Source organism: Marmota flaviventris, chromosome 12 (genome assembly GCF_047511675.1).
Source record: "Marmota flaviventris isolate mMarFla1 chromosome 12, mMarFla1.hap1, whole genome shotgun sequence".
NCBI lineage: Eukaryota > Metazoa > Chordata > Mammalia > Rodentia > Sciuridae > Marmota > Marmota flaviventris.
Genome location: NC_092509.1, coordinates 58821060 through 58845695, shown reverse-complemented (window position 1 = coordinate 58845695; position 24636 = coordinate 58821060). Strand labels below are relative to the sequence as shown.

Genomic DNA, 24636 nt, shown 5'->3' with positions numbered 1-24636 from the left:
GTTCACCAAAGAAAATTGTATAGCTTTGGCGGGAATGGGGTGGGTGGGTGGGGTGTCGCGGATATCATCCATTCATTTAGTGATTCATCAAATGTCTATTTTGCACCTTGTATGGTAATATGTCATTGTTCTTCAGTTGTTTAGGAGCCAAAGGCTTGTTAGGGCTTGGGGAGAAGTTTGCATGTTGAGATGATGTTGAAGCTAGAGATGGAGGAACAGAGTTTGCAGTTGACCTTGGCCCAGTCATTTCTCCTGCTTCTAAAGGACATCTGGATAATAAAGATCAAAGATTAATAAGGGGTTATTAACCTTTTAGTGCAGAGGTACCCAGCCCACCAGGAAGTAAGACTGGCTGAGGTTTTGCAGTCTGATTAGTAATTCTTTCTTTTTGGTGGGGGAGGAGTAAGGCTACTCTGAATTCTGCAAGCACAAGCTTCAACTACCTCTACAAAGTGCCCTTAGTGGGGACACAAATAGAAGACACAAAAGTTGTGACTTATCACAAGTTGTGAATGATCTGCTATCCTATTTTTGAGAGGTACTGAGGATTAAATTCAGTGGCACTCAACCACTGAGCCACATCCCCAGCCCTATTTTGTATTTTATTTAGAGACAGCGTCTCACTGAGTTGCTTAGCACCTCACTCTTGCTGAGGCTGGCTTTGAACTTGTGATCCTCCTGCCTCAGCCTCCCGAGCTGCTGGAATTACAGATGTGTGCCACCTCGCCTGGCAATCTACCATCCTTTGTACCTAGAATTCTTTCCTTTCTGAACCCCTGGGCTCTGCAGCCAGCCCATAGCTGGTGGTTCTTTCCTTGTTTATGGTGCTCACCAATTGTGCAAGGACGAGTAGTGGCCCTTTAAAGAATCGGTGTCCTAATCCCTGGAACCTGTGAATGTGAATGGCAAGTCAAGGATCCTGAGATGGGGACTTTATTCTGGATTATCTGGATGAACAATGTAATCATAAGGGTCTTTATTAGTGAAAGATGGAGGCAGAAGATCCAGAGGAGGTTCGACTACTGAGGCGGAGGTTGGAGCGATGTGATTGCTTGTCTGGAAACACACAGGTCAAGGAATGCAGGCAGCCTCTGAGAGCTGGGAAAGGAAAGGAAACAGATTTTCCTCTGATGCTTCTAGAAGGAATGTAGCCCTGACATCTTGATTTTAGCTCTATGAGACCCATTTTAGACTTCTGGCCTCCAGAACTGTGGGATAATAAATTTGTGTAGCTTTAAGCCACTGAATTTGTAATAATCCATTATAGCAGCAATAGGAAACTAATACCGCAGTGTATACTTACTTTGTAACACAGAGTCTGTTGCATAATAGGTGCTGAATTTAATTTATAACATGAATGATGACTCCCATACTCAACCATAACCCCCAAGGTGGGGTTCTCTGCAGTGATTTTTGAGATTTATTTAGCTTCATTTGGATAGCTAGAAACTTGGAGGAAACTTTGCCCCAAGAAATCCCCATGGGTCTCATTGTAGCTATATTCATACATGCACACAGCACAATTTGGTGGACTTCATTCCCCATTCCGCCTCCCGCTTTCTCTTGCCTCCTCCCACCCCCTCTATCCCTTCTCTACTCTTGTTTTCCCTTATATTTTTTCCATTTGCTTCCATTTTTATTTGGTGTTTCCAAATATTAAAAAAGACAAGCTCCTTGCACCAGTTATCTCAAATACACCATGCAGAGCAATTCAGTGTGTACTCTTCTCCCCTATATATTTTGTGAGATCCCCCTTTTAAAATCTTCTTTGTTTCTCTAGCATCCACATAGGCAAGAAAACATTTGACCCTTGACTTATTTCATGTAGCATGATGTTCTCCACTTTGCTATATAATTATAATGCACCAATTAAAAAAATACATACAGGGTTGATCAGTAGAAGAGGAAGAGGATTAGTGGGAGAGAAGAGGGAAGGGAAAGGGGGAGTACTGGGGAAAGAAATGGAGCAAATTATGTTATGTGCATGTATGAATATATTGCAATGAACCTGGCTATTATATATAATTATAATGACTAATAAAAACATAAAAAAGAAATACCCAGAGGCTCCTTCTCTGTCGATTGCAAAACAACCAATGCTCTGGTGCAGTTCATCAGATATGCTGTCTGCCTGGGCAGTTATTTGCTCAGTGAAGACCGAATCTACTGCATTGACAACAGCTTGTTCTCTGCTGCTTTTTTATGCTTCCTGTTGCAGAATCCAAATTGAGGAGAATTCTTGCAAATTTAAAGAGCCAGGTGGAATGACAACTGCACATAATTGTTGTCTCTAACAGAATCTAAATGGTCTCTGAAATAGCAGAAACCATGAGCAAGCAAGGTGTGGTTTTCGAGGGGTTCACGTGGATTGGTGGGTATTATGTACGGTTATCTACCGAGGTGCCCTCCCTTGGGCACCCAGTGTTATGTGTTGGGGACAACAGCTGAAGCTCTGTGTCCTACCACCCAAACCATACCCTCACTGTAGCTTCTGAGTCTGGGAAGCCGCTTCCGGTGACTGGATGAGCTACTGCAGGCTAAAGCAGAAACTTCCCTGGGAAGCACTTTCAGGAGTGTGGGGCCAGGGCGCTCTGCCTAAGAAGCACTTTTCAACAGGGTAGAAGTTTCCCTGGGCTCAGACCAAGAAGGGAGGCCAATTGGGTACACACTTCCAGGAGGTTGAACAAAATTTGATTTTAAATACTCAGAGTTAGGGCTCTTGAGGCCAACATGTAAATTTATGGAAAAGAATATGCAAATAAGTACCAGAGCCAAATAGCCTGGCTCTGTTCCCTTACACAGGATAGCTGTCCCTGCCCCTCCTGCCCTTGTATTGAGTTCTGTTTTTGGCTCTGGGACTCTGGGGCTGTTGTGTTGGCACAACTTGGCGGAGGTTGGGGGGGGGTGCTATGGGCAGTGGAAGGAAGGACAGTTCCAATTTAAACAGTCACAACAACAAAGGTTCTTTTAGCAAATTGGCATGCTGTTCATAAACAGCTTTCTGTTCACATGAGGACTTAGAGGCTCTATTAACTCGTTGGAAAGAAGAAGTTAGCAGAGATTTTTTAGAACCCATCTCCTGAGATGATGATTGAGCAGACTCCTCCCTCTCTTGTGGCACCCCCATTGTTGCTGATGGAATTCAGGCAGGTGGCTCCCAAGCCCAGGCTCAGAGCCCAAGTGTCCAGGCTTGATGCGGTCTTCTGGAGCAAGACCTTGGCTTTCTATGTGGATGTTCAGAGAGGGAGGCTCAGTGTCCCAGTGGACATGGGCAGGAATGGAAGTGAGAGGCAGAGAGAGGAGAGAGAGGAGAGGAGAGGAGAGGAGAGGGGAGAGGAGAGGAGAGAGAGGAGAGGGGAGGGGAGGGGAGAGGAGAGGAGAGGGGAGAGGAGAGGGGAGGGGAGGTGAGAGGAGAGGAGAAGAGAGGAGAGGAGAGAGAGGAGAGGGGAGGTGAGAGGAGAGGAGAGGGGAGGGGAGAGGAGAAGAGAGGGGAGGGGAGGGGAGAGGAGAGGAGAGGAGAGGAGAGGAGAGGAGAGGAGAGGAGAGGGAGGACAGGAGAGGAGAGGAGGGTAGAGGAGAGGAGAGGGGAGGGGAAAGGAGAGGAGAAGAGAGGGAGGAGAAGAGAGGAGAGGGAGGAGAGAGGAGAGAGTTGAGGAGAGAAGAGAGGATGGAGGACAGAGGTGGAAGAGGCAGAGAGGGAGAGAGCGAGAGCTTGTGCACATCTTCAAAATTAGTGAACATGGAGCCGGTGCAGGGGGCAGCTGCGTCTATAAGGTGACTAGTCAGGCTGGAAGCAGTGAGTGACAGTAGAGTTAGAAAATCAGGGGGAAAATCAGTAAAATAGCTTTGGGGAGTATTTTCCTGATTATATGAATAATTTGCATTGTAAAATTGCAAATAATACAGGACAGGTTAAGGAAACTCCCTGGGGCTCACCTCCAGTAACCTTCTGGTGACTTCATGTGTGTTCTGCAGCCACACGTATGTATGATTTTACATAAATGAAATTATATGGGATTACATCGGGTGTTCTTTTTTGCTATCACTTTTTTTTTTTTTAATATGTATCTTTTCGTTTTCGGCAGACACAACATCTTTGTTTGTATGTGGTGCTGAGGATCGAACCTGGGCCGCACGCATGCCAGGCGAGCGTGCTACCGCTTGAGCCACATCCCCAGCCCCTTGCCATCACTTTTAAGAAGTGATTTTAATTGCTTACGTATTCCCTCCAGCCATGGGCACTTGCCTTCCCTTCCCACCACCGTCCCCTTCAGCCTCAGAGTCACTGGTGTTAGTGGCCTGGTGTACAGCCTTCCTGTGTTTCTTCCTGTTCAAATAGTCAGATGCAAGCACAAATACCTTTTTGGAGCATGTCTTGGTTATGGCATTACATTTCCCTGCATCTTAACCTTTCTCACTGACCAAGTTAATTGGCACAGATCCAACTTAGGGCTGCATAATATTCTACAATTTGGATTTATCAGTGTTTATTCAATTATGTGCTTATTCATGGATATTTGTGTATTTCCAGTTTTTTTTTTCCATCTCAAACAGTGTTTGAACATATATCCTTACCTACTGATGCTTTTATTTTAGTGGGTTAGGTCCTTCAAGAAGAGACTGCTGGGTGAAGGAGATTTTATATATACATATGTAATTCTTATATAATACATATATGTATACATATACATACATCATAATATTATAATATCCATATACACATATGTATATATACATAATGCATACACACATATACATTATATATAAGACAATATATATTTAATTTTTTTCATTAAAAATAGGTATTATCAGATTGCTTTCCAAGACCGTATCATTTTACATTGTTATCAGCAATGGGTAGAAATTCTTTTCTCTGATTCTCCCATAGTAATTTAGTATAATAAAATGGGTTTGATGTAAAATACTATCTTATTATTACCTTCATTTACATTCCTTAACCTGTCAGTGAGTTTGAGAAACTTCCATGATGTTATTGAATGGTTGGATATTCTGGAGGAGCAGGAGTATTGGCTTAAGAAGTTCAAACTATGATTTCTGGGTTTGGGGGCCATAGCAGATAATTGACATGTGCCCTCTTGCAGTCCCTTCTCCCTGGTGTGCCGCTTCTGGCCAGAGGCAGGACCAGATGGGAGCAAGCACCTGGTGTCCATACGGGAGGCTGATCAACAAGAGGGGTTGGGGTCACTCTAACATTCCTGGATTGAGACTAGGCATAAGGTGGGGGAAATTAATCTGGCTACAGACTCAGAGGATCTGCTGCGTGGTCTTTGCACAAGAACCAACAGGTCTGATGCCTTTAGCAGGCAGGACCCATCAGTGGGGAGTGATTGGTGGAAGTGTCCGTTTCAGGTAGTCAAACAATTGCAGTCAGTTTGATTCCAGCCAGTAGTTCATGCAGTAAGAAAAGAGATGATTTAAGGGTAAGGGGCTCAAGACCCTAGGGAGGCACAGGTGAAAGTTAAGCAGAGAATGGGGTCCCCAACACGTAGGTTCCAGTTACAGCAAGCAAGACCTATATTGGGCTGGTGGCTGAGGAAGGAGCCTGGCTGTATGAACCACATCGACCTAGAAGGAGTTGGAAAGACGGCAGAGGGCCTCACAGATGCCCAGGACTTACCTGTGGACTTCTAGAGACCAAGCCAGGAGAGGCAAAGCTCAATCCAGGTTGTGTCAGCTGGTGGGTCTGGGCTGCTAATGTGCTTCCTGACCCCAGTGAGCACACTTGGTCTCCTGTGCTCTGCTAGGCCTGCAGGTGAAGGCCTCAGCCACTCTTGCAGGTGCTGAGAGGACATTGGCTGTAGAAAGAAGCAGAAGCAGAACTCACTGGAAATTTCCATATTCCCTTCATGGTGAAGGCCAACTCGAGGAAGGAACATTTTGTGCCAGCCTAGTTGAGTGGCCAGCCAAGTTCTGATAGCTAAAATAAATGATGGATTAGGCTACATTTTCCTTCTTCATCACGTTTTTGCTAACTATACTTCAAACTGGGAGGACCGCACCATTAAAAGTGACTTTAGTTTATGAGACATTGTGTCTCAATTTCATGTGTTCTCTCTTAAATTGCGAGGAATCTGTTTCGCGGGCCAGTATCGTATGTGGGGTGCAATTGAGTTTTAGGTATTTCTCCATTGTTATTGATCACTCTTACACACTTCTCTCATGAACAAGTCTGTTAAAGACAATATATAACACATTTGTAGTCTCTCTAGTTTTCACTCTGTGAAGAGGGGTGAACTCTCAGTTATTGGGGCTTTTTGTTTTATTTTTGTGCTATGCTGGGGATGGAATCAAGGGCCTTGTGCATCCTAGGCAAGTGCTCGCCCACTGAGCTCACCCCAGCCCTTCCTGTTGTATTTTCTTTTTTCTTTTTGCAGGACCTCACAAATGCTAGGCAAACATCCTACCACCGAGAGCCATGTCCCCAGGCCCTTATTGTTTCTTTTCAATTTACCTCAAGAATCAGTCTGACTTCCTAAAAGGTCAGCTCTCCATTTTGAACTGTTATGGTTTGGGTATGTGGTGCCCCCAAAAAACTTGTATGTGAGACAATGCAAGGGCATTCAGAGGGTAAACCGATTATGAGAGTAGTAACTTTATCAGTGGATTAATCCACTTAAATGGGTTAACTGGGTAATAACTGTAGACAGGTAGGGCATGGCTGGAAGAAGTAGGTCATTAGGGCTGTGCATTTGGGATTTATGTTTTGTCCCTGGAAAGTGGATCTCTCTCTCTGTTTCCTGGCTGTCATGTACTGAGCAGCTTCTGCCATGATGTTCTGCCTCACCTTGGCCCAGGGCCATGGAGTCGGATGGTCATGGATTGAACCTCTGAATCTGTAAGCCAAAATAAACTTTTCCTCCTCTAAGTTGTTCTTGTTGGATCTTTTGGTTACACGGACTCAAAGCTGACTAAAACATGAAGGCAGCTGCGTTCCTTTTTAAATCTAAGCTTAAAGATTCTAAATTGCTTCTGGATCATCCAGGTGCACACCTCCTTGTTACAGAGTTTATTTTTGTTGGTTTGTTTGTTTTAAATAAACTAGATTTTCTGGATGCTGATGATCCAGGTTTTTTTCCTACCCCCCCTTCATTCTTTTACTTCTTTGGTCATAAACTAAGAGCGGCCTCAATAGACAATTATTTTAGCCACCGTCTGAAACCTAGTTCTAAAACAAGAATCAGCAAATGTCCTGCAAAATTTAATTGGTTATATCCAGTAACTCCATACAGCAGGTCACTTCCTGTAGTTATATTTAGGGACACACTTTGCAAATATTCATTCTGGAGAAGTCATGAGCAAGTTGCATTGCTTAAAGCCCAACATTTCACAGGAGCATTACTGAGATAATTTTCTTTTAATACCTCTGCTGAACAGCTAGGCAGAAACTAGTAGAACTTCCTTTGTTATTTTTCTAGGCCAAACTGATTCCAGAGAAGTGTTGTAGGGAGCCGAGGCTTCATTAACCATCCCTTGATGTGCTAGACTCTCTCCAGAACATTTAGGGAAATGTGACTTGAACCTAACTTTCAGGTCTCTTGTGGGCTCAGGTAAGGGAGAGGGTAATTGAGGGCAGTGTAATGAAGGCAGTGTAATGAATTTGAGAGGAGGGGCAGGGTTAAGGAACCAACAGTGAAGGTGAAGCTCCAGAATCTAGAGACTTGGGAGGGGGGGCGGATTACCACCCTGTGTTAGGTTTTCATCACTGCGAACAAAATAGCTGTCAAGAGCAACTCAGAGGAGGAAAGAGGTCTTTGGATCTTGGTTTCAGAGGATTCCATCCATGATCAGCTGGCTCCCAGGCAGAAACATGGCAGAAGGGCATCGTGGAGGAAAGCTCATGGCAGCCTGGAAGAAGAGGGGGGAGACAGACAGACAGACACAGAACTGGGAGGTCACATCTCTAGTGACCTACTTCTCCAACTAGGTCCTAAGTCTCATCAGTCAGTTGGCAGCCATTCATATATTAATCCACGGATGAGGTCAGAGCCCTCATGATCTCTTCTCAAAGGCCCCACGTCTGGACATTGCTATATGGGGAAACATGAGATTTGTGTCGGGGGGACATTCCAGATCTAAACCATAGGCACCACTAGGTATGAAGGAGCAAAGGGGGGGAGAGCTGTTACCAGAACTTCATGGGAGCTGGAGTGGGTGGGTGTCTCTCCTGAAGAAGCTGTGGCTTCATATGAGGAACAGAGAAACGTCCAATCCATAGTCCAGCTGGAATGGAGCAGGGGAATAAGTAACTTCCTGAGACTCTTCTACCTTCTGCTGATGCCTTGTGTTAGCCTAACATATAGGAGCAAGAGGGCAAAAAAGGCTAGTTGGTGCATCCTTCAGAGGTCAGCCTTCCTGTGCTGATGGAAAGGTAGAAAAGGGTGAAGAGGGAAGTGGAGACTTTTCAGCACAACTCACCTTTGGGTTGAAGGCGGATGAACATCCAGGCAGGAGGGAGAATCCTATCTGGACTCCTCAATTTTCACCACTAATGATCAATGTCACTGAGGGCACACTGGGCTTGCAAGACATGGGGAGTCATTTCTAATGAGCAACACAGACCCCTTGCTGCCTAGGCCTTTGCCAGAGAGTCTTGCCTTCACCTCTGTGTTCTCCAGCATCCCTAATGCCTAGGTGAGGTAGGTTAATGGAAGATGATTTGAAGCATATTTAGACTATAAGCAAGATTTAGACTACAAATGTGGTATATATACACAATGGAATATTACTCAGCCTTAAATAAGAATGAGATTATGGCATTTGCGGGTAAATGGATGGAGCTGGAGAATATCATGCTAAGTGAAATAAGCCAGTCCCAAAGAACCAAAGGCAGAATGTTCTCTCTAATATGCAGATGCTAATTTACTATAAGGGGTGGAGGGATAGAGAAGAATAGAGGTACTTTGGATTAGACAGAGGACAGTGAAAGGAGGGGAGGGGAAAATGGATAGGAAAGATAGTAGAATGAATTGACATTATTACCCTAAGTGCATATATGATTAATGACCTGTGTAACTCTACATCATGTACAACCGGATGGATGAGAAGTTAAACTCCATTTATGTACGACGTGTTAAAGTGCATTCTACTGTCACATATAACTAATTAGAACAAATAATTATATATATTAATTATGTATATATACAAATTAAGCAATGTTTAGAAGGTTAGCACTCACGTTAAAATAAAGTAAAGCAATTCTCAAAAAAATAAAAACGATTTAGACTACATTTTTGGGTGTTGCCTCCTTCTCCACAGGATGTTTTCATGGGGTTGCATTTTGTGTAGAGTCTAAACAATTACTGATACAGTGGTTGCTGTGCTTCCATTGTTACATTAGTCTAATGCCTGTTGCTGTATTTACTGCATTGTTCTCTGTGGTAGTTAAGATAATGTGAGGTCCTGGGTTCTGCACCTAGCACAGAAAAACAATTGGCTGTGTTTTGCGTGTGTGTGTGCAGTGCTGGGGGTTGAACCCATGGCCTTGCACATGCTAGGCAAGCACCTGCCACTGAGCGACACCCCAGCCCCATGTGTTTCAGATATGAATATTTGGAAAAATTTGTTTCCTCTAAGGAATGGGTGGTACCCATTTTCCTTATGGACTTGGAGACCTCTGTAACTAATTTGTTTCTCTTTCCACTTGGGCTTCTGAGAAACTTATATCCCCCCAAAAAGGTTTTTTTTTTTTTGCCTCTGATTTTATTTGTACAAACAGCACAGGAGGACACCAGTTCCCGTAGACAGGGGCTCAGGGGTCACACTGGTCCTTCTGTCCTCACATTCAGAGCCTTTTACTACAGAGCCTTCATAGAACCTGGGCACCCTTGCGGGCCTGGGCACCTTTGGGAGCAGGAGCTGCAGCCAGAGCTGGAGCTGATTTGGAGCTGGAGTTGCACCTGGGTTTTGGCTTGGGCTTGGCCTTTGGCCTTTGGCCAGCTGAGCCTGCAATTCCTGGCATGTGGGCACAAGCATGCTTCCCGTGCTTGGGATGAGCAAGCAAGGCAAGGCGGTCAAGCTCGTGGCTGGCACCCTTTGGCATCTTGGTCTTGACCTCCTTAGGCTTTACCAGGGTCCTCATGGCCTCAGCATGTGGACTCACGGCCTTGGCGTTGTTTGCCTGCATTTTTTTTTAGGCACTTCTTGTTGTGCTTCTTTGGCAAAATGCATGTTTCTCAGGAACTTGGGGTCTGCCTCCTTAACAGAGTCATATCTTTGCGATCAGGGTTTCTTGATGCCATTTCTGTGCCATTTTCAGGATTGGTTGTATGTGGTGTGGATCTTGGACTTGGCCGAGTCTGCTCTGCAAGCCGCTGCTCCCAGAGCCATTGAGACCAGAAGAGGAAGAGTAGATCCAAAATTTTGAGCCATTGAGTTTGATTCTTTCTCTGTGTGTGTGTGTGTGTGTGTGTATCATATATGTTTCTTTCTTGGTCTAATTTTTATTCTCAATTATTTTTTGATAATTTATGTATTTTTAGTAAACCACGTATGTTAATCAGTTTTCAATTTCTAAAATAAAAATACCTGAGACAATCAACTTATGAAGAAGGAAGATTTAATTTGTCTCATAGTTTTGGAGGTTTCAGTCCATGATTGGTTGATCCCCTTGCTTTTGGGGCCTGTGTGGGGGGCAGCAAGGCTACTCACCACATGTCTGGGGAAGCAAAGGAAAAAAAAGAGGAATCCCACTCTCGTCCTACGCAGGTGGCAGAATTGGGGTCCCTCCTCGTGGAGTAGGCTGGCTGTGGAATAAAAGCTAATAAAGAGAAAACAGCGAAAAAACCTACAGTACATAGGAAGTAATTTTGAAAAGTGGGGGCAGGACAGCTCTTCCATCTTAGGGACTGAGCTTCCACAATGGAAAGAGAGAGAGAGCTGGAACCCGCACTTGCTTTATTTATATCGGGGGACATCAAAGGTTTTCCATGGAATGTTCTTTGCCAAATAAGGTAGAGGGTGGGCTGTCCAGTTCCCAGGGGGCTACGCCCAACTCTGGAGCTGTGAGAGTTGTCTCCCTAGTAAAGACAGAGATCTCAGGCCTTGGGTGGTCTGATATGCACGGGAAAGCCAGGATAATTCCCAAGGAAAAACCTAAGTCTTCATGGCTCGATACTAAGTAAAGACCCCTCACATAGCTCATGGGTGGCTTCCCACAGAGGAAGAGAAGGGCTGTGGTCCCACTTTCAATAGGCTTGACCATCTCTTAGAGTTTCTACCACCTCCCCATAGCATGAAGCTGGGAACCAAGCCGTTAACACAGGGGCCCTTGGAGGACACTCAAGATGCAAACTAGAGCACCATCTAAAATGATTTTTTATAAGGCAGAGTGTTAGAGTCTTCTGAGTTCAGGTCAGTTCAGTGAGTTAATTTGTAGGTTTTAAGAGTGGCCAAACCCTGGTCCTGGCGCATGAGGGATGAACATGTGATAGTATCTCAGGAAACTGCCCACACATATTAGACACCCCCGGGTACCATCTTTAGCACAGGGATCATCCGTCCCTAAGCACATGCACACCCACCTAGGAAGGCAGTGTAGGGTAGACAAGGAGCTGCTCCGTGTTATCTGTTTGAAGAACTGAGTGGGTGGTTGTGATCAACTAATCTCATGAAAGAATTTTGAAAAGTTTAAAAAATCTCATATCTGCTCATCTGTTCATTTGATATTCATTGCAAGCACTGGGTCTAGAATGCAAAGATGGGTAAACTCATTCATTCATTCTTCCAATAGATATTTATTGAGTAACTGCTATGAGCCTGGTCCTGATCCTGAAGCTGAAGCTAAAGATGCAGTAATGCTCCTCTCATGGAGCATTACATGCGTGGCACTCAGTCTCGTGGGACTCTTTGTATTCTTGTTGCATTCTTTTCATATGTGTGTTTGCGGTAGGACTCCCTTTTGAGATGAAAACTGTTTTAGATTTAGGGCTTACGGATCTAAATTATTATATGAAAGATATTTGTAATTGCAAAGATATTTGCACTTGACCACCCCCTCCCCATTTCCCCAATACCATGGAATGACATCTAAAGGTACGAGTCAATACAGTTAGTGATAAACCCAAGGATGCTGTGGGCACCCAAGGAGGCTGGTATCCTGAGAGATGCTTTGGGGATGTGATAATGTTTCCTAAATCAGTTCACTGATAGCTGAATGAACTCCTGAGAGGTGGGACCTAGCTGGAGGAGGTAGGTCCTTGGGAGCATGCCCTGGAAGGGTTCATCTTCTCCCCTGCTCCATCTTCTGCCTTCTCTCTCTGCTTTCTGGCTACCACGAGCTGAGCAGCGTTTCTCTGCTATGTCTTCCCACTATAATGTTCTGCCTTGGAGCTGTCCAACCATGGACTGAACCTCTGAAACTGTGAAAATATATCTTTCCTCCTATATTTTGGTCCCAGCCGTGAAAAACTGACACACCATCTCTGTCCTATGTTCAGAAGTGCTGATCCAATCCCATGTGTTTATTTTGCACGTGAAGAAACTGAGATGAGGAAGCCAAGGGATTGCTGAAAATCACACACACACAAGGGCAAAACCAGGATCCAAATTGAAATTCTAGGCTCGCACACACAATTCCCTTTCCATGAGCCCAGACTATGTATCATTTTCTGCACACGTAGATGGCTATGGTGGTGAGATGGGGCTGTGAAATGTGCAGTGAAAGAAGGTGTCCCTGCTTTCGAAGGGTCATAGAAGGGTCCCACCCTGTGTACTCTGTTGCATCCTAATGTGGCCTTCGGTTGCTATTCCTCCATCAAAGCATTAATACGTTTGTAATACCTGACTCCTAAAACTTCTCAAAGCAAATGGTGCTATTTAGAAAAATCTTAAAGTGTATAGGTATCCTGTGTATGTGTGCGTGGGGGGTCCTATCTGCAGGAGATCATTAGAGTGTGCACGTATCTTAGGAGCCTCTGTGGGTTTCCACAGAGAGCTACAGCTTGGCCTCCAATTGTCAATTGATGGGTTTGTGCAGGTTGGGAGGAAACCAAATAGCTTTAAATGGAGGAGTCTGCCTGTGCACCACGGGGGCTAAATTGGTGGCATTTTATGATTTTTTTTTTTAGTCATTGAAGCCACATTTTGTTTTGAGAACTTGAATGTTTTAGAGCCTAAAATTCAAGGTCTAGTACAAATTTCTTCTAGACTGGACAAGAAGTTCAGGAAGTTCCTTCTTGGGCTTCTCAGATGTTCATGGGGTCATTTCCACCTTGCTTGGGTGTGGTGTACATATGTCTGCAGGGACTGTGGTCTCTTTCTTCCAGGCAGTTTGAAAGTTGAAATTTCATTCCTTCTCTTTGAGGTGGCCCTTTCCTCACTCCTGTTATTTCCTGCCACATGCAGTTCTTTACCCCACTCCTGTCACTGAGTCCAGGAATCATGTCTTGTCTTCTCTCTGTACAGTGTCAACACCTAGGAAGAGCTCATTAAATAGTCAGTGAAGAAAATAACTTCAAAATCAGTGAGTTGACCCAGCAGAGCCCCAGATGCTGGTATCTGAGGACAGGGGAGGACTAATGAATGCCCGGAAATTTTAAAAAGAAAATACAACATAGTGTAAAAGTCCATTTTTTCATGGCCAAGGAAGCACCTCTTAAACAAAACTTCAAAAAGAATCCAACATAAGGCAAATACAGATGACTTTTATTCAATGAACACTGTGCATAGCCAGAGATAGTTAATTAATGGGTGACAGATGAGAGAAGGTATTTAAAATGTCTAAGTCTGAAAGAGGATTCATATCTACTACATCAGCAACAAGTGCAAGCCAAAAAAGAAAAGAAAAGAGAAGGCAGAGGATCTAAGCAGTTTACAGAATAGGAATCCCTAAAGGCTAACCCTCCCACAAGTGATTTGTCCCTAGAGAAATGCAAATTCCGACAACAAAGAGATTCCATTCTGCCTGTTAGACTTCAAAAACTAAAGAGCTGGCTGCTGCCAGATGTGGGTGGAGATGTGGGATGCCAAGTTCACAGCCACCTCTGGGGAGTGTAGTCACCTAGCAGGGCAGCTGGCAAGCTCTAGTCCAGTTCAAACCCCCCCCTTCCTCCACCCCCCCCAACCTCATGACCCACCAATTCCATTCCTGGGTATAAATCCCAAAGAAATTGCCACGCTCATTCCTCAGGTAGCATTCATTACCTTATTCGAAGTGATAAGTGTCAAGTCTCTGTTTCCTGCTGGGAATAGACAAAGTGTAGTGGTCACTGCTATGGAGCCTCGCGGTTACACTGCTCAGTGCAGAAGGTAAGAAAGAGATTGAGCCGCGAGCTAGGCAAACTAAAAAATATGCACACACACAAACGACAGTATACATTTTGTAAGAACATAAAAACCAGAAAGATGCACATTAAACAAACACCAGTAGTTACCTTGGATGGCCAAAAGGGGCTACTGGAATAAAATGTAATGAATGAATAAAGTAAGAAAGAGTCTTGCTCAGCTCATAATGTGTCATGAACCAAGGAGCATGCTTAATTCCACCCTCTGCCTCTGAGGATCTCAAAACAAACCAAAAGCAACCTATCACCAATTGCTTTTCTGGAACTGTAGCCCAGAGCTGGCATGATAATTCTCCTTTGTGCACATTATCTTCAGTTTGATTGAAATAATCCATATTCAGGTGAGCAATTGATATAGGCTCCCACTCCCAGAAGCTGTTGTGTTTTAGTTAACAGAATGAAGAGGTTGGCAAAGGCCAGCTCCCATCAGCCCTTGCTTTCTGTAGTCACTCTAGCTCCTGCTTCGGGGCCTGGCCACTGGTAGATGCTCAGTACTTATAGGAACGACTGATGGTAGCTTTTCATGGAAGAGCCCTTGGGTGGTGGCATGTCTCCACTCCCTCTTGGATGCAAGGTCCCCCAGATCTTGAGCTGGCATGGCCATGGGCCACTTCGGGCTTGGATGTTGGAGGAAGCCCTTGCTTACGCAAAGGAATAGAAGTCCCTGGAATAAAAAAAAAAAAAAGGGGGAAGCTGAAATCTAAGACCTGAAAAGGTGTCTGGAAGGTCAGCAAGCCATTTGAGCCAGAAATTGGCCCTGCAGTCTCTTTTAAGAGTCAAGGATGGCCTGGTGCATTGGCTCACACCTGTAATCCCAGTGGCTCAGGAGGCTGAGACAGGAGGATCGTGAGTTCAAAGCCAGCCTCAGCAACAGCGAGGCACTAAGCAACTCAGTGAGACCTGTCTCTAAATAAAATGCAGAATAGGGCTGGGGATGTGGCTCAGTGGTTGAGTGCCCCTGAGTTTGATCCCCAGTATCTGTTACCCCCCAAAGAGTCAAGGATGGAAGGGCAAGGGCAAGCTTGGTGGGAGGAAGGGGGACACTGGGGCTGGGAATGGTTACCAGGGCAGGCTCTGTGGTTCCCAACCTGCTTATGTGCTGGGATGCTCCAGTGCTGAGGTCTGTGAGGAGTGGGGGGACCTCTGGCCCTACTGGGCATGACCAGGAAGGCCCCAGAACTCTGCAGGCTGCCACCCTCCTTGTGTCCCCTCCCTCACTGGTTGTGCTATTCAGAATGGCCACCTTACCTATGCCTATGACAAGGCTGCAGAGCACAAGGCTTCTCATTATCCTTTCCTGTCTGGATTTTACCCCAACCTGGGTGGCTGTTGGCCAGAGTCAGGGATGGCTCTGTTGAGTGTTGGCAGGAGCAAGTCAGCTGGGGCGAGCCCCATCCCATCTCCTCTCCTGCTCCTTTGGCTTCAGTCCCAGAAGTGCCTGGCTCTGGGTTGCCTTTGTTTTCTGTTAACTAGACGGGGACCAGGAAAACAATGTCAGAACCAGCTGTGTCTACAGATTCTGGCTCAGACAGTGGCAAAAAAAGCCGACGTGCTCTGTGTTTTCCAATTTGTATTATCATCCAGGTCTAGGGACTGGGCAGCCGATGACCCCCTTCTCAGCTTGCAGACTGATCCCCAACCTCCTTCCCAGGGTCCCACACTCAGTCTTCCACCTGCAATAGGGTGAGCGCGGCCGGCTTTCTCACCCCTCTGCATCCTCAGAGCAGCTCTGTCCTTTGGCTCCTCCACCCTTGTCCCCTACGATGATATGGTTCTGGATTCAGACTGTCTGATGCTAAGGACTGTGCCCAAGACCAGGAAGGGGAGGAGAGTTATGGAAAAAGAAGGATGGGGTCATCATGTTAATCATAGTTATAAATAAATTATGGTTATAAAAGTAGCAATTAACATATATTATTACTTACTATGTGCTAGACTTTGTGCCCAGTACTTTATGGACATTATTTTAATCATCATAGCAACGATATGAAGCAGGAACCATTACTACCCCTATTTTATTATTAGTTTTAATTAGTTATACATGACAGCAGAAGGCACCATGACACATTATACATAAATGGAGTATAATTTCTCATTTTCCTAGTTGTACATGATGTAGAATCCCAGTGGTTATGCAGTCATATTTGTACATAGGGCAATAATGCCTGATTCATTCTACTATCCTTTCTATCCCCATACCCCCTCCTGTGTCTTCACTCCCCTCTACCTAAAGTAACTATTCTTCCTTAGCTCCCCTGCCCTTATAGTGAGTTAGTATCTACATATCAGAGAAAACATTTGGCCTTTGGTTTTTGGGGGGATTGGCTTATTTCACCTAGCATGATATTCTCCAGCTCCATCCATTTAGCAGCAAATGCCATAATTTCATTCTTTTTAAAGACTGAGTAAAAGTCCATTGTGTATATATACCACAGTTTCTTTATATACTCATCTGTTGAAGGGCATCTAGTTCATAGTTTAGCTATTGTGAGTTGAGCTGCTATAAACATTGATGTGGCCGCATCCCTCTAATATGCTGATTTTTCCCCCTTTTGTACTTGGAGAAATCAAGGCTGGGAGGGGTTGAACAGCTTGCCCACAGTCACACACATCCATGAGGCAGCGATTGGGTTCCAGTGGAAACCTGCAGACTCAGGTCCTTGGCTAACCGTTACCCTGTGTTGACCCTTTGACATACTGTAGTTCAACTCCTCCTCATCCTAAGGAGACTTTGTTTCTCTCTGCTCTGAGGCACAGTCTAGGTCTCCTCATTTCGTACTAACTGCAACCAGCTGATGGTTATTATTGCCTTGTTACAGGTGAGGACAGCCTGGAGAAGGGAAGTGCCATGCTCAGGGTCACACAGCTAGGAGATGGCAGGTTGAGAGGTGGCTGAAACGTCCTCCTGGGGCAGGACTCTTCATTCTGCAGAGGCAGCACCTGTCAGGATTGGGGTGGGGGGCACAGGAACAAGGGTAGTTCACCTTGTGACGGTGGGAGGAGGGCCCTGTGTTGGAGCAGATATGAGAAGGCTTGGGTTGCCTTTTGGTGGCATTAGATCAGGTAACCATGGGGCCAGATATTGGGGTATTGGTGGACAGGCCAAGCCTGGCTCTTAGAAGGGTGGGAAGGTTTTGCTGTCTCCCTGATCAGTGGCCCTCCTGTACTGAGTCCCAGGGGCTCTGGTCCTACAGGTACTGGCTTTGGAATTAATTGGCCGAGCCTCATCTTTTTGTGGAGCTGCTTCTGGGCAACCCACAGAACAGGGAGTCCTTGCTCATGAGAGGGGACCCTGTTCTTGTGACAGTGACAAGCTGCCCTGTGTGTGCTGTGGGGCAGATGGTGTCAGGACAGGTCTGTTTCTTCTCTGGCCCCATAGGCACCTCATCCCTAAACAGAGGAGGCTGGTCACTCGCTATCTCCAGCTTATTTTAAGGTAGCTCCCTTCCTAAGATGAGCTCACTGATGGATACCAAAATGTATGACGGTTTCTCATGTGACAGAGGAACCCACTAGGACTATCACTCAGTCATGTTCCTCCAACCAGGCTCCACTGACAAGGGTCCAGCACATCTCAGAGCCCTTGAGTGTCCCTGGTATTAGAGGGTTGTGATGGTTGGTTTTATGTTTTAACTTGGCCTGGCTATGGTGCCTGGATATGTGTTCAAACATGATTCTGAATGTGTCTCTGAAGTGTTTTTAGAAAAGATTAACAAATTAAATAGAGTAAAGCAAATCACCCTCCCCAATGGAGGTGGGCCTTGTCCACTCAGTTGAAGGCCTAATAGAAGAAAAGACCAATCTCCCTTGAGCAAGAAAGAACTCTACCAGCAGATGGCCTTTGCACGTGAACTACAGATTTTGGAATTCTCAGCCTTCATTATCACTGGAGGCAATTCCTTGAAACAAATCTCTTTATATATCTATGTCTATATCTATATATCTATCTATAGAAGGTAGATAGATAGATATATCCTATTGACTTTGTTTTTCTGGAGCACCTGATTAACACAGAGGCAAAATGGGATGCGTTTAGGACAAGACTCAGAGCCCTTTTGCTGGTTGGAAGTTTTCTTTCCTTTTCTAGGCTCTTGAGCATATAGGGTTAAGCAGAAAATGTATTTTATTGGGAACCCTTATAAAGCAGGCTTTGGTGGTAGGCCTGCTGTATCATGTCCAGTCTGTCACTCAAAGTAATAGGTACACTAATAATTGCTCCTCATCCTACCTTATAAAGACGGTGAAACTATATGCCCTCCCCAACCAAAAAATTGTCAAGATAGAGAGGAGGAGAGGTAAGTTCTGGTTCCAGCTCTGCCCCCATCAGCTAGGTGGCCTTGGACATTCATAATGGCCTCTTCTTCCCCTTGATGTTTCATTTAGAAAGTGGGGGTCATATCTGTTTGGGATATTAAGTAAAATGAATATAAAATCCACCACATGGAGAGACCCGGGAGAGTTTCAACCACCTATGACTTCCAGTATTGCACTTTTTAGGAAAGGGGGTAGGCAGTGGGTGAAGGGATAGAAATTAATGATGAACATTTTTATATATCATGAAAATCCTTGGTGGCTGAGCAAAGACCTGGAGAAGTGGTTGGTAACTATGTAGAGCCTCAGAGGGGCCTTTGGAGTTTGAAAGCAATGCTGAGATCCTTCTGGGGATGTGGAAGCAATAAAGCACTTGCCTCTGTCAGGTTAGAATTAGTGAACAAGGGGGTTGTAGGTCTCATGTCTGTCTGGTTTCAGATGAAAACTAGGACTGAACATAAGTCACGTGTGTGTTACACCCAACACAATGGCTCCCGTCCCCCATCTTCCCCCTGTCTGTGGGAACTCCAGCGTGGGCTGTGGTTTGAAGGCACAGCTCCTATTGGGACGAGACATGGAGCAGAAGTGAAAAGCAGACCTTTCTGAGTATGGGATGTGGGACTCCCAGGGAGGCTCAGGGTGAGTACAGAAGCTGCTTCCCTGGGGAGGGGACAGCTTGGTTGCTTCGTTCTCTCCTTTCACACTTGACATTCTCAGGGGGGCACTGGAAGCTATTCCCTCTAGAGAACATCTTAGATTACGGCAGCAACAGTTTCAGATATTTTGCAAAAGGAGCTCATCTGTTTCCTTTGGGCTGATGTAACCCAGTAACACGAACTAGGTGGCTATGGCAATGGGATTTTTTTTGCCCTCAGAGTTCTGGAGCTGGATGTCTGAAATCTGCCTGATGGCAGGGCCACAGCCACAGGGGAGTCCTTCCCCAGCCTCTTCCTGCCTAATGACTCCTGACCATCCTGCTGTTTCTTGGCTTAGAGCTGCACCACTCCCTGGCCACGTCCCTGGTCACATGGTTTTCCTCTCTGTGTGTCTTTTTCTGACTTTTATAAGGACACTGCCAGTGGATTTAGGGCCCCACTGTAGTATGACCTCATCTTTCTGAATTACATCTGCAGAGACTCTATGGCTCAGTCAGGTCACATTCTGAGGTGCCAGGTGGACGTGAATTTTGAGTCCCTGGCATGGAGAAACCAAGAAAAGGGTCTGCTCTAGGAGGCTCGGGGTTGAACACAGAACTGGCTGAGTCTGAACACAGAGCTAAATCCTTATTGGTAGAGCGAAGTCCTCCAGGCAGAGTTTCGAGGGGACTTGGGGCACGATCCCACCTATTAGAAAACTTTGGTTGCTTTTCTCAAGGCCCAACTGTTCTCTGAGGTAGATCAGCCCAAGTTCATGCTCTGGCTTCCCGAGTCTGACTTGCTGGGATTCGTGACCTCTTTTCACATGGCCTCTGAACACTGAGTTTTCATTTAGGTGTAAGGACCTGAAAGCTGTCACCCACCATCTGTTTCTAAGTCTGCACAATCAGTACTGGTTTCATGCTTCCTGACCTGTGTCATCAATGTCCCCCTTGGTCATGACCATGCATCTCTTTTTATTCGAAGGAGGGACCTCAAGCTGCAACTGTACTTAGTCCCACAAGTCAGGTAAAGGCCACATTCCCAGTGGAAGAGAGGGGACTTAATAGCTTCTTGCCACACTGGCCCAGTTTTGAGAGCTGCAGTGGGATACATCCCACCCTGGAGGGGGATTCCAAGCCAGTCCTCGCCCTTGCCCTGATCTCTCACCCCTGACTGTCTGGCCCACCCTTGCTGCTGTCAGTGAACTGGCTTTTCTGGGCTTTACATCTTCCAAGCTTGTTCCCCACCTGGAGCTTCTGCAAAGGAGAACTTCCTGACCAGGAGCTTTCTTACCCCGACCTTTCCACATCTGACTTCCATGTTCAGGTCTCTTAGCTTAAATGACACCTACCCAGAGCGGCCATTCTTGATCCCTATTATGGTTTGGATCTTGACTGTCCCCCAGAGGCTCATGGGTTGAAGGCTTGGTTCCCAATGCATCAGTGTTCAGAGGTGGGGCTTTGGGGTAATGACTGGATCCGAGGGGCTCTGGCTCATCCAGTGATGGGTATATGATTGAATGACCTGTTGGGAGGTGGTAGGAACTGTAGGAGGTGGAGCCTAGCTGGGAGAAGTAGGTCACTGGAGGCATGACCTGGAAGGGTATATTTTGTCCCTAGTCCTTCCTCTTTCTCTTTTGCTTCTGGCCACCATGAAGTGAATGGTTTTCCTCTTACATGCCTTTCAGCCATGATGTTCTGTCTTATCACAGGTCCATAGCAATGAAACCATCTGAACAAGGACTGAACCCACTGAAACTATGAGCCAAAAGAAATATTCTCTTCTTTAAGTTGGTTTTCTCAGGTATTTTGTCACAGCTAATACAATCACCTACCCCATTCTAACGTCTTCATATCACCTATTTTATTTTTGTCACATATGTTACCCTTTCCTGATACTTTTCTCATCTGTTTGTTAATTAGCTCCTCCATCCTTGCCCCTGATTACAACCACTATGATAACAGGGACCTTATCTTCCTCATTGCTGTATTCTAGAGCCAAGAACAGTGCCAGATACATTATGGGCATCTAGTCAACATTTTGGGGGGCATCTTTAGTGATTCAGTACTTCCTTTCTTGCTTCTGTAAGTCAAAGAGGGGTGGCACCGTGAGCTGGATGGAGCAGTAACTGATTCAGGACTCAGAGATCTGGGTCTGTGTGGGTTGTACTTCACTTATCAGGCAATGTGGAGAGTGTCATTCAAACGCTGTGTCTCGGTGTTTCTTGAATTGTATGCTGAGGGAAATCCCATTCAGTCCCCAGAGTTCTTGTGTAGCTCAAACTACTTCACTAAGGTAATGCAACATGAATGCAAGGTAGTGGTATTTCAACCACATAAGATCTTTCCAAAGTAGGAGGATGCTGTGGAGGAAACACTGGAGGAGAAGGTCCCAGGGAAAACCAGTTCTCCTAATGCTACACTCTCTGCTGTGGTATCCCTGGGGAATCATTAGCTAATGGAGGTTGAAGTTGCAACTTCATTTCCTCATCTTCCAGGAGGGCTTTTGCCATAGTACAGCATGACTGTTTGTAGCAAATTAACTAGTTCAGACAAGCGAGGTGACTTTGCATCTCCTAATTATAAATGATTTGGACCTAGAGAACTAAGCATCCTGGGGTGCTTTCTAGCGGGTTTCTAAAATTCCCTGCCTCTTGAGGTGGGTCCAGGCTGCCTCCCCAGTTAGTGTTTGGCATGGAGGTAGTCTGGATTAAGGGCTGACTCAAGCAGTGACTGGCATCCTTCTAGTCCTTGATTGGGCTATAGGGGAATTATGCGTCATGACCTGTGTGTGTGTGTGTGTGTGTGTGTGTGTGTGTGTGCAGAACAGGCTGAAAGGTTGGGGCAGTGTCTTTGGGGAGGAGTTAGCCCAGCGGTTCCTGTGGTGGCTCCCTCTCTATACTTCTCTGTGATTTTCCCTGGACTCCCGGCTGTGCCTCTTCTAGAGGGTCCTGTGTGGCCCTCCATCAGGTGCTGGTGTCTGTCCTTCTCCTCCCTCCATCTTACTGTGGCTCCTGAATTCCCACCCAGAGCCTCACTTTGGTCCCATTTTCTCAGGCTGGGCTGAGCCCCAGGTGGGTCCTGGGTGACCTGGCTAGGACCTTGAAGACCCGTCTCTTGCTTTGTTTCTACTTCTCTGCTGCTGGTGTTTCCAGCCCTTTCTGCGCTCACTCAAACCTCCATCTCAAGAGTCTGGTGAGAAAATAAAGCAGGAAAGACGTCCTCGGAGGGAGAGTGAGATAAACAGAGAGGGAAGCCCTGAGAGCAATACATGAATTGGACAACTTGGATGTGATGGCTGGTTCCTTGAAGCCACAAACAATCAAAGCTCATGTCATAGAAAACATACAACCAGGGCAGTCCTAAATTTATTAAAGAAATTAAACTTGTAGTTTAAATCTTCCCACAGGGAAAACTCTTCTAGAAAAAAGTACAGAAGAAAGTCTTTGAAGTTCTTAGATCTAAATGAATTCTTAGGTCCAGTACCAAAAGTATGGTCCATAAAAGAAAAACTGGTAAAACCAATGATTGTTAAAATGAAAATATTTTGTTCTGAGAAATGCATTTTTTAGAATGAAAGACAAGCCATAGAGGAGAAGAAAATATTTGCAAATTAAATATCTTACAAGAAACTTGTATCTAAAATATATGAAGAACTCTAAAAAAATCATTAATGAGAACACTGATAAATTTTTTTAAGAAATGTCAAATGACTTGAATACACTTCATCAAAGAAGATACCCAGATGGCAACTAAACCCATGAAAAGATTCTCAGCATCATTTTTCACCAGAGAATGCAAATGAAAACTACAAAGAGATACCTCTAAATATCTAGTGGAATGTTAAACAACCAAAAAACCCAAAACCAACCAAAAAAAAAAACAAACACTGATGATAAAAATTTTTGGCTAGGATGCCGGGGAACTGAAACTCTCATCTCTTGCTTGTGGAAATGCAAAATGGTACAGCCACTTTACAAGACAGCTTATTAGTTTCTTAGAATCTTGAACAGCCCCTTACTTCATGAGCTGGTAATTCCCTTCCGATTTACTCAAGGAAATTAAAAAAAAAAAAAAAAACAACCCTGACATTTAGACAAAAACCTTTATACACGTGTTTCCAGAAGCTTTATTTATAATTGTCAAAATCTAGAAACAATGCAAACATCCTCTAACAGGTGAATGAATAGTCAACCTGTAGTTCATCTATAGAATGGAATTACTCAGCAGTGAATATTACTATTGATATAAACAACAATGTGGCAGAATCTTGAATACATTAAGTGAAAGAGAGCAACCTCAAAAGCCTACACACTACATGATTCCATTTATGTGACTTTCTGGAAAAGATAAAACTATAGAGGTAGAGAACAGATTAGCAGTTCCCCTGAAAGGGTTTGGGGGTTAGGGACAGGAGAGGAGTTGATTCCAAGGGGCAACAGGAGGGCATTTTTTTGGGGGGGGGGTGATAGAACCACTCTATATCTTGATTATGCAGATGTTCATATGATTTGTTTTATGTATTTGTTAAGATTTGTGGGAATTTCCACCAAAAAGAGTAAATTTCACTGTAATAAAATTTAAAATAAATTTAAAAACAAGAGTGAGATTTGAAGTGGTCTGATCATCAGCAGTTAGAATTCGCCTATGACTGTCGGCGAAAAATCACTGGGCTGCACTGTGCAGTGGAGTCTCAGAGGACACACTGAGAATCTGTGTGTGCAGCTGGATTAAACCATGCTGACCAGTCCTTGCCCACACTTGGATCTTGCTCACAGTCTGTCCCTGATGCAGGCGGCTTGGCTCCAGGTAGAAGTGTGCAGCACCCAAAGGACGATACTGCTTGTGCTGCCTGTGGCTGCTGTTCTCAGACTCAGGTCAGGAGGTTGGGATAGAGAATCTACTATGAAACAGGACCAAGCAGAGGGTACCTTCCATCTTACTTCTTCAGCTTGCTCTTGGATTATGGGGTGTTTTCATCAGCTTTCTCACCGCCATGACTAAAAGACCCACCAGAACAATTGTAGAGAAGGAAAAGTTTATTTGAGGGCTCACAGTTTCAGAGGTCTTAGTCCATAGAAGGCCGGCTCCATTTCTTGGGGCTCAAGGTGAGGCAGAACATCATGGTGGAAGAGTGTGACAGAGGGAAGCAGCTCACATGGTGATCAGAGAGCAGAGAAAGACTCCACTCTCCAGATACAGAATATCCACTCTCAGCCATCCCCCTAATGAACAGCTTCCTCCGGCCATACCCACCTGCCTCCAGCCACCACCCAATTAATCCCATCAGGGATCAATTCATTGATTAGGTTGAGACTCTGACAACCCAATCCTTTATCCTCTGACCCTCCTTGCATTGTCTCACACATGAGCTTTTGGGGGGCACCT

The 24636-nt window shown here is 45.2% G+C and overlaps 1 protein-coding gene and 1 pseudogene across 2 annotated transcripts in view; one reads left to right on the top strand and one right to left on the bottom strand.

Annotated features, from left to right (window-relative positions):
- Nucleotides 1–24636, top strand: part of Cnih3 (cornichon family AMPA receptor auxiliary protein 3) — a 110468-nt gene that overhangs the window by 26466 nt on the left and 59366 nt on the right. The window lies entirely within an intron of this gene.
- Nucleotides 9827–10347, bottom strand: LOC114107321 (large ribosomal subunit protein eL29 pseudogene; annotated as a pseudogene).